Source organism: Colobus angolensis, unplaced genomic scaffold (assembly GCF_000951035.1).
Source record: "Colobus angolensis palliatus isolate OR3802 unplaced genomic scaffold, Cang.pa_1.0 Scaffold109, whole genome shotgun sequence".
Taxonomy (NCBI): domain Eukaryota; kingdom Metazoa; phylum Chordata; class Mammalia; order Primates; family Cercopithecidae; genus Colobus; species Colobus angolensis.
In genome coordinates this window covers 3785003-3795279 of record NW_012111919.1, presented here as the reverse complement: position 1 = coordinate 3795279, position 10277 = coordinate 3785003, and positions in this window count along the sequence as shown.

Sequence of the window (10277 nt, the reverse complement as noted above, 5' to 3'; positions counted from 1 at the left end):
ATTGCACAAGTATACATATGTAACAAACCTGCACGTTATGCACATGTACCCTAGAACTTAAAGTATAATAAATAAATAAATAAATAGATAAATAAATAAATAAATAAATAAAAAAGAGAGAGGCTAGGACCACAAGGAAGCTGTGTCAACACCAGAACAAAGGGCTTCAGCCTCTACATCAGGGTGTCCAATCTTTTGGCTTCTCTGGGCCACATAGAAGAATTGTCTTGGGCTACACGTAAAATGCACTAACACTGATGATAGCTAATAAGTCAAAAATATCACAAAAAATCTCATAGCATTTTATTTAAGTTCACAAATTTGTTTTGGGTGGCATTCAAAGCTGCCCTGGGGTGCACGCAGCGCATGGGCCACAGGTTGGACAAGCTTCCTCTTTACAATACAGCAGCTAATGTATTGTAATGTATTCACTGATGATTCTAAGGAACACAAGGATCACCTGGAGGTCTGAAATTTCTACCCAGCAGCTCGTGCTACTGCTTAGGATTCAACTACTCCATCATCAACTTTCACCATGTCTTCAAACCATGAGCAAAACCAATTGGTTTGAATTTGATTAAATAAATTGTTCAGCAAAACTATTTTCTGAGATCTATTCTGTGAAGGACATAATGCTAAAGAATGATGATGATGATGATGATGAAGAAGAAGAAGAAAGGTATGGTTTTTGGAGCATCTACTGTGTACCAGACACAATAACATTGCTTCACCTTCACTATTTCATTGGATGCCAACAATATTCCTGCAATATAATTCTAATTTTGCAGATGAAGAAAACAGGGTTTAAGAGTGACAAGTCCTGGGTTCAAGATCACACAATAATAAGTAACATAACCTGGACTGAATCCTTAGACTATCTAACTACAAAGTCTCTAGGTTTTTCTTGCTTGTTTGAGATCTGGTAACTGATCTCTAATAACCTATTTCATATAGATACTTCTCTGCCACCCAAGCCAGGGCAGATATCACCAGTGCCCAGGGCATAGGATGCTGGGTTCAAAATAGACAAAGGTACTGAAGAAGCTCAGAAAATGAAAAAGGCAAACTTGCCTTTGACATCTTGGGAAGAGACCTGCAAATGTGCAAAATGCAAGTCCGGGAAAATGTATTTTGAGAATTACATGGAGCTTAGAACATTCTTCACTGTTTCTCACACCTTGGATTGTTGGGAATATTGACTCTTTCTCTGCCCCTTTTGTAAGGGGATGGTGAGTGGCAAATGCCACTGCTGTCCCACTCCATAGACCCTCAGCTTACCTGTCAGTCCACCTACACTCTGGGGGACTTTTCAAACATGCAAAGAGCTGCCTACTGCAAACACACACAGATCTCAGGTCCTCTGCTTGAGGGCCCCCTCTGAAGCCAGGACCTTGCAGTCCAGAGTGCTAGGAGAGTCCCCTCTCTAAAGGTAAGCCTTAATCAACAAGAGATGGAAATCCATACATGTGCATTTCAGTACCTTGTTCCTTAGTGAGACAATACTGACAATACTGAATTTCAGTCTACGCAATTTTTCAGAGGATCCCCAGAGAGATGGAATCCTCATTGGTAATCTGCTTATTAAGGCACCCTTGATTGGCTTTGTACCCTGCCCTGTCACCTTTGCCCCTCCCTCATCTAGGGATTACCACTTAAAGAAAGTACCGGCTCTCAAGTTCTTGTCTCAGCATCTGATTTTGAGGCCAGCCTGCCTAAGACAAGGTGAGAGAGATTCCAGATTAAGGACATCTGCTATTTCTTTTGGTGAAGTTATTAGAGAAGTTCCTATACTTAACACATCTAACTTTTCAAAATTTACAGCTTTACTATGTATTAACTCTGGCCAATTAAGCTGCCAACATCAACCCAGTTGCTGGTGGCACTGAGGCTAGTGCCACCAGCAGGCAGTGAAAGAAATGTCACACCCTAGGGCTGTCCAGGAGAGGTTTCTAGTCTGCAGGGAGAAAAGGGTGACTCTCATGCTCCAATTAAAAAATGAAAAGACAGCATATAATCAGGTACAAGTCTAAGAGACAGCTGCTCTGCATGCTTGAAGACTTTAGAGACAGTAGGGAAGAACAGAGGCTCTAAATAATGCAAGTCTCTCCAGATGTGCCATAAGGGGGGTGTCCAGTGTTCTATGATTTACATGATGTAAATTGCCTCTGCTCTTCAGTTTCCATCAACTCCAGTCACAGCAAGTTAAGCACAGCAAACAGAGGCATGGGAAGTCAGGAAAAGATTAATGAAGCACACCCAGTAAGAGTTTCAGATATCCTCAGGGGAGCTCAAACCCCCCTTCTACAGAAGGGAGCTGACATCCTGGGACACACAGGAAGCACCCCCCTCAGGCTGTCCCTGAGGGGCAGGACCACACGTCACACACCACACATCACACACACAGAGCCGTTGTGCAGGGCTGAAACCAAGTAAATCCCAAACTTTGCTCGGCCCAGATTTCCCAGTCGAGTTACATGGGATGTGACTTTGGTCTCTGACAAATTAATGGAAATGGGATTTATATTGAAAACACAACGATGAGCAAATGAGGAAACTCGCATTTGATTTAAGTCACATAGGCTGTGAATTGGTTGTGAATCTGGCTCTGTGGGCAAAAGGACTGAATGAAGAGGGTCAGGTGTCTGAGTTGATGTGTGAAGTTTTTAGATTAGTTTTGATCCAGGACTCATCAAATAATCTATAGTAGGAGCCGGGTACAGAATAAAGTGCTTCACATTTCTACTCTAATTCTTGCAACAAACTCATCAAATAATTCTACATGCATTTCTTGAGTTAAAAAAAATTCTCAGAATGGCCAGAATGGTTCAGAAAAGGCAGAGCCAAGACTTTAGATAGTCATCCCAGACTGGCTCCTAACCACTCTTCTAATTATAATCAGCAAATAAGTAACATTGGACATTTGTGCACATACATGTTAATGTGAGTGTAAGCTTTGATACATGTAAAATGCATTCTATACGCATACATTAATGTACATATCATAATACAGTTAGCTGATAGAAAAGTTAACTTTCTCATTTGTGAACTTGCACACTTTTGCTTAAAAATTCCTTGTCCATTGCAGGAGATATGGTTGTCCTCTTTCATGTTTGAAAAGTGAATGAATGAAAGATTTAAAGTTAACTTTCCTTTCCAATTCCAAGGCCTTTTCATTTCATTTGCACTAACCCAAATGCGTACTCTTGTTCAAAGCACTATATGTTTGTCTTCTCTTGCTGTGCTTTTTTGCAACTATAGCAGTGTAACTCGGGCAACACTTCCAAGTAGCTATTGAATAAGTAAAAGGGATAACACTTCATAAAATTAATGAAGTTTTTTTTGTGGGTTCCCTAAGTTTTCTTTTCTGCTACAAACATCTCTTATAACGATGCTTATTTATACTTATTTTACCTTTTTTAAAAGCAGTTTCACATAGATTTTTGCACAACAGTGATGTAAAGTTGGTAGGGGATTATAATGCCCATTTATAGCTAAGAAAATTGAGACTCAAAGGATTCACAAATCATCTGAATACTACTCAGCCAGTACTGGAGGCAAGTCTTTACTTCAAAATGTATGTATGTGTATGTATTTGTGGTTATGCATGTTTTAATGTTGGTCAATACACATTTTCTGAACACTCACAGTATACCAGGAAATGTACAGAGAAGCAACACATGAGTTGTGGATTTTGCACTCAAAAATTAAGCAGAAAACCAGGTAAGAAATCATTATAGTCATCTGTATTGTAAGAGAGATGTAAATAAAGTGTGACAAGATTGTGGACAAGGGAGAGGCTAACAGTGCCTAGGGCTGAAAACTCAGGTAAATCTTTTTAGAGGTATTTTAGTTAGCCCTGGGAGAAGAAGATAATTTGTAAAAGTAGAAAAATTAGGGAGAAAGAATTATATGCAAAGAACACCAGATAAGGACAATAAGGGTATCTGGAAGACAGAGAGTGTTGTAAGATGGCTGGAGTCCAGAATGTAAGAAGGAAACTGTGAGGAGTAGAGATGGAAAGCAAAAGTGTGGCAATGTAACTAGTGCCTCTTAAAGGCATGCCAAAGAGTTCGGACTTTATTTTACAGAAGTTGTAGAGGTTTTACAATTTCCAAGTGAAATGGAAAAAAAAAAAAATCCCATGAGAGGCATAGAGAAGAAATTGGAATGGATTGGTGGAGATGTCACGAGTGACTGAGAAAATATCCCTTCTTCTGTGAATTATCCTTCAACTCCCCCAGGTGAGGGCAGTGCTTTGTCCTCAGAATCAACAGTACCTTGCCCTTGTGCCTAGAACAGCACTTAGTATATGTGTTTTAGGTTTCTTGTACCTGGATCTGCCTCAATTTTGTCTTCCCACTTCCTCTGCTCCACACAAATCAAATAGAAAACAACTGGACAGATTTTCTGCCATTCGTACACAATCTTTATACCCAAGGATGCTGCACATTGATTGGCTCATGGTACGTGCTCAAATAAAGGTTTATTAGATTTCATTGAACGGAATCCACAGGCAAGGAGACAAGGACAGATGAAAATATCAATGAATTTTAGGTAGAATGAAAGTAAAAAAAAATCATGGCTGAGGGTCATTATTTTCTCAGTGTGATAGGAAGCAAGTCATCTATTGTAGGGGAGAGAAACAAATTATGTGGATTTCTTAAGGAAGTCAGTAAAGGTTTGGCTTCAGAGGATACAAAAAGAAATCGAAAATAGAAAAGGGGGAAAGGGCATTTAAAATTGCTCTGTACATACATATGGGAAGAGAAAGCATTGCTGTAGGGTATTTACATCTGATTTTATGACTTATTTCCAAAGAAGAAAGATGGTCTGATGGCCCCAGCTTGGGGATCTATCACATGCTCAGGTTCAAGTAGTCGAAAGAACTGAGGATTTTGGAGAAGGACTGGTTACAATATCATAAATGGATGGAGAAGAAGGGTAAGAGAATGTGGAGTGGAACATTCCACTAAGAAATTTTAAGAGACTGACTCCAGGAAAAAATGAAGAGTGTGAATACTAAGTAAATAAAGTAGAAAGACTGACTTTTAAGACAAGTGAAAAAGCAGATACTTGGGAGCCAAATAGACAGTGATTTTAACTCCAGATCTACTACCACGTATTAGCTGTGACCTGGCCTGAATTTACTAATCATTCAGAAGCTTAATTTTCACAAAAGCAAATAGCTACTATCACATGATTCGGAAACAGAAGTCTTCTGTGCTTCCAAGTCAGAGCTGAGAACAAAAGGATCCCAGGGAATCACCAAAAGTCGGAATCAGTGTGTCCAGGTAAGAAGTGCTTCTAATAGAAATGACAGGCGCCAGCAAACCCGTCATTCACTGAAGTCGAAAGAAAGAATATCCAAGTATTGGTGAAGAGAGATCATCATCCCCTCCTTTGCTGAGGTGGGTATCCCCTGCTTGTACATCAGATCCTCCCATGCTGAGGTGGGCATCCTCTGCTTGTGTACATCAGACCCTCCCTCCACAGTCCTTCACTCAGCTCAAGGCTCTGAGATGGTGGCATCTGTGAATTGCAACACCAGGATCCCTTGCCCTCTAGATTCTGGTTGTTTTCTGCCATTGCGAGACACCAGCAGGAAACTGAAGGGCAAAGAAGAGAGAGGTCAAAGTAGTTATCCCCCTGGCTGACTTCCTGCCAGGTCACTAGTTGCTAGTGACAGTGTTTCTACAAGTAGACTTCCTACTGGGCAGAGCCTTCCATAGGTACAACTCTTTTTATTCACATCCCTGCTGAGTAAGGAGACTATAATGGACAATATCTAATATTTCTTTATTGATCAGTTGACTATCTTGCATATTCTTAAGGGCATCATTTTGAGGATCATTTTTTACTGCTCAAGGCACAAAAATCATAGAATATTTCATTGAAATGTACCTGCCAGGCTACATCAATTGTTTCAATGTGGATGCGGATGTATATCGTGTGGTGTTGTATTATGTTGAACCAAATCATGCATTTTTTGCCAAGACTTTCTCTTCATCCCAAAATGGGTATATAGCTAAAGGCAAAAGCAAAGCCACTGAACTGAAAGTTCTGTTTTATTTAATTCTGGTTAATTGAGGTTGTCAAAAATAAAACATCTTCCATGAAGTTCTGCCTAACAAAAATAATAGGAGTTACAAATAATGCCTGGACAAAAGCAGCCTGCAGGACCTGGAGAATATCAAGCATTAAGTTTTCCTTGACTCTGAGACATATTTTAGAGAAGAAAATTCCCTGGGCTTCTGAGCTACTATTGATGCCATTATGAGACCCTTCTGCACAGTAAGCACAGAGAATGCAGCCAGGACTTCCTGATGCTGCCTTTGTTCTAAGTGCAACTGCGGAAAGTGGGCCCAGCAAGCCCTTTGCAGCTCACCTCGCAGTGGCTCTAGTCTGTAGTGCTAAGCAGCACACAGAAAGCCTAAAAATAAAATCTGTCACCTCCAAGTCTACTTTCCTATTCACATTTCACTCAGGTTAGTTTCCCACTGCTCTCTACTTGCTAAGGATGACAATGGCAGAGCAGTCATTAATTAGTTATTAATAAAAAGCATTTTATAACCTCTATCACAAATATGAAATATTCATCAGCTCTACACAGACAGCCAGATTCCTCTCTGGGAGCAGGCAGTGGCTGAGTTAGAGTTTACTTAACTTTTGAAAGGGGAGAATAGTAATTATGATTTTTTAAAAAAAATTATCATCATCTTTCGATAAAGCAATTTTTCAAATTATAAATCATATTTATGTGGAAGAGATTGGCTTAGATTGATCTCTAAGCATTTATGTCTACCCTGATCCAACTACACACAAATCACATGAAAGAGTAGAAAATGTGCTTCTAAAATAAATGACTATCCCAGTGCTGTTAACAAACCAGAAAGTTTCAGGACTTCGTAAGAGATAGATGGCAAGCAGAATTGGATCTATGTAAAAGCAAACCCAGAGAAACTATAGCCAAACTCATAGAGGAATACTGTTGCAGAGCCAACGGCAGTTCTGAGGAACTTTAAACCCAGGCTTAATAGAATCCAGGGCAGTAAGGGAAGGATAGAACTTAAATAGTGGATGATTTGGAGAACTTGACAGCCAAGCCAGCTGGATTTTTCTGGATTGCATGCAGCACAGGGATGCAGAGAGATTTCCACCTTTACCAAGGCAAGAAGAATGGTGCTCCAGGAACAGAGCATTGTCCCAGAAAGGTCCTAATCTCCAGAGAGGTGTCAGCATAAAAAGTAGTTGGGTGATCACTTATCCACTATCTCTGGCAAGCTCCTCCTTCCCTTGGAGTCACTGAAGACAGACAAGGAATTTCAAAATTAACCCTCACTCATCATAAAAGCAGAAGTGAGAAGACAACCAGAGATGTCTTTTCCCGTATTTGGGGAGTAATTGACTCTATTTTTAAAATCTTTAGGGAATTCTTTTTGTTTCAATAGTGAAAAAAGTCTGTATTCCTGAGTTCCCAATTTGACATACCTTTATAGTAAAATAGCATCAAATTAAAGTGGAGATAATTGCTTTAATAGTTTGTATTAGCTATTGATACATAAAATAACAATGCATTTTTCTTGTATTTTAGTCTATAATCTAGCTGGTTACTTACTTTCAGTAAACACTTGTGTAGATACTAGATACTATACACTTAAATACTAACAAAACATTTGACCCATGGAGCACAGTGGCAGCTACTCAGGAGGCTGAGGCAGGAGGATTAGTTGAGGCAAGGAATTTGAGGTTGCAGTGAGCTATGATTGTGCCACTGCACTCCATCCTGGGTGACAGAGGGAGGCCTCTGTCTCTAAAACAAAAAAACAAGGAAAAAACATTTTACCCAATGTTTGTGAAGTCACCCTTTCATTTAAAATCTGAATCAATTTCTAAAGTACAAAATGAATCAACAGAAATAATATAAATTGTATCACACTTTCAAAGAGTTTTTTATTATAATGATCATTCTGCATGAAATTACCATCACAGGAAATTGTGAAAATTTGAGTATTCTTAGTCAAGCACAAAATATAGCACACAACAACTATAAAGCTGAGATCCTTTTATGGTAATCAGATACTCATGAAGTCTACACAATTCAAATGCAAAGCAATACTCTTTAGCCGAGCTTTGAGAATTCTTGACAGTCATATTGGTGTACATTGGGGTATCACTATACATGACTTCCATAATCAGAGTCACAACACTCAGGCTAAGAAGCAGAATGTACACAGATACAAAGAAAATTAGTTACTGGGAAGATATAGCCAAGGGATTCACCTCAATTCTCCAATTATGCATACAAGGAAAAGTAGGTGGAAAGTCTGAGAGTGAAATTTAAGAGACATGAAGGAGAGATTCAGGAATTCCAGTTAAAGAGAACAGAAAGTAGAATAAGAAAGCATCAAAAAATAACTGAAGAAAGATACAAATCTTCCAATTTAAAGGTCAAGCAAGATTTTTTTTAAAGATCATATGCAGATACTTCAATGTCTTGAAAATGAAGATTTAGAGAAAGATATGCCAAGCAAAAGATAAGGGGAAAAAGGATGATATGATAGAGTTAAAATAAGTTTAAATAGAATGCAAAGGAATAGAGGGTTGTAAACTAGACAAAATAAAACACACAAATGGATTCACCCAAAAAGCTATAATATTTTAAGATATTTTAAAATTGCTATTATAGCTTTGAAATATTTAAAGCAATGTCATAAAAAAAAACACAAAAAGAGAATGAGAAATCCATAATCAGTACTAAAGAATTTAGTGTCATCTCCCTGTATTGGACAAAACAAATAGATAAATAAAAGTAAATAAGGGTGTCAATAATTAAAACAACAGAATTGCAAATAGAAAGTCTTACCCTGAAAAATAAAGTGCCATACCCTGGCAAATGGAAAATAAACATTTCTTCAAATACACATGAAACATATTCTCATATATGATAGCTTAAAAAAGAGCTCAGTAAATTATAACCATATTCTTCAAGTGCAGGCCACCAAAAAAATATAAATTAAATATATATTAGACTACCATAGAATCTATTAACTTGGGAAGTTTTACACTGTCTTTTAAATAACTATTGAGTTGAAAAGGCAATATAAAAAGCAATCTGGTTAGAAAGGGAGCTTCAAAACTCTATTTGTAAAGCACTTTAAGAAGGAGAAAAGTCTCTGCCTATGTCAAATAGCAGGTTTGAAGACCCTGATGGGGTTTATGGGAATCTCTTTCCATCACATATGCTCTAAAACCAAACAAATAACCAAACAAAAAACTAACCTCTGATAATCAACTACTGACCAGCTTTGAAGACAGGAACACTTTTATGCACTAATAAGACTTTACATTGTTAATTCTTTAAGAAGGGCAACTTTTTCGTACTGGTAATAATTGAAAGTGTGCATACCTTTTGATCTAACACTCTTTGGAAACTAACAAAAACAGTACTCACACATGTATAAATATTTTATAGTTAAGAATATTATTTACAGCACTACTTTTACTAGTAAATAGGAAACAAAGAACTATAAATCAATGGAGAAATGATTACATAAATGATGTTTAACCCATTCTATGACATATGAGGCAGATTTTCTTCTATTTTATTAAATAAGGATAACTATATGTTCCAATGCGGAAGTAAATTCCAGACATATTATCAAGTGAAAAATGCAAGTTTTATAAGAGAGCATATGATGTGAGCTCATTGAAAAGATGTGTATTTGTGTACATACAGATATTCAGAAAAACGTAAGACGACGACATGATAGACATATTTAAAGGCAGGGGGAAAATCCCCTGCACAATTTACAGTGAAATGTGAACATCTGAACTTCCTGACATGGGTATCTTAAGGAGAGTCTTAGGAAGCATTTTCATCTCTTGAATATTTAAGTAGTACCTGGACCTTAAACAGTGAAAAATCTATTGACATATTATAGCTGAATAAGCACACGAAATTATTACACTATAATAGTCAATTGGTATCCATGGGTTCCACATCTATTTGGAGTCAATCGATTGTGAATCGAAAATATTAAGAAATATGGATGGTTGCATCTGTACTGAACATGTACAGACATTTTTTTCTTGTCATTACTCCTGAAACAATACAGTGTAACAACTATTTACCCAGCATTTAAATTGTATTAGGCATTTTAAGTAACCTTGAGATGACTTAGAATATGAGATTATGTCACACAGTTTATGCAAATGCTACACCATTTTATACAAGGGACTTGAGAACCCATAGATTTTGCTATCACTGGGAGTCCTGG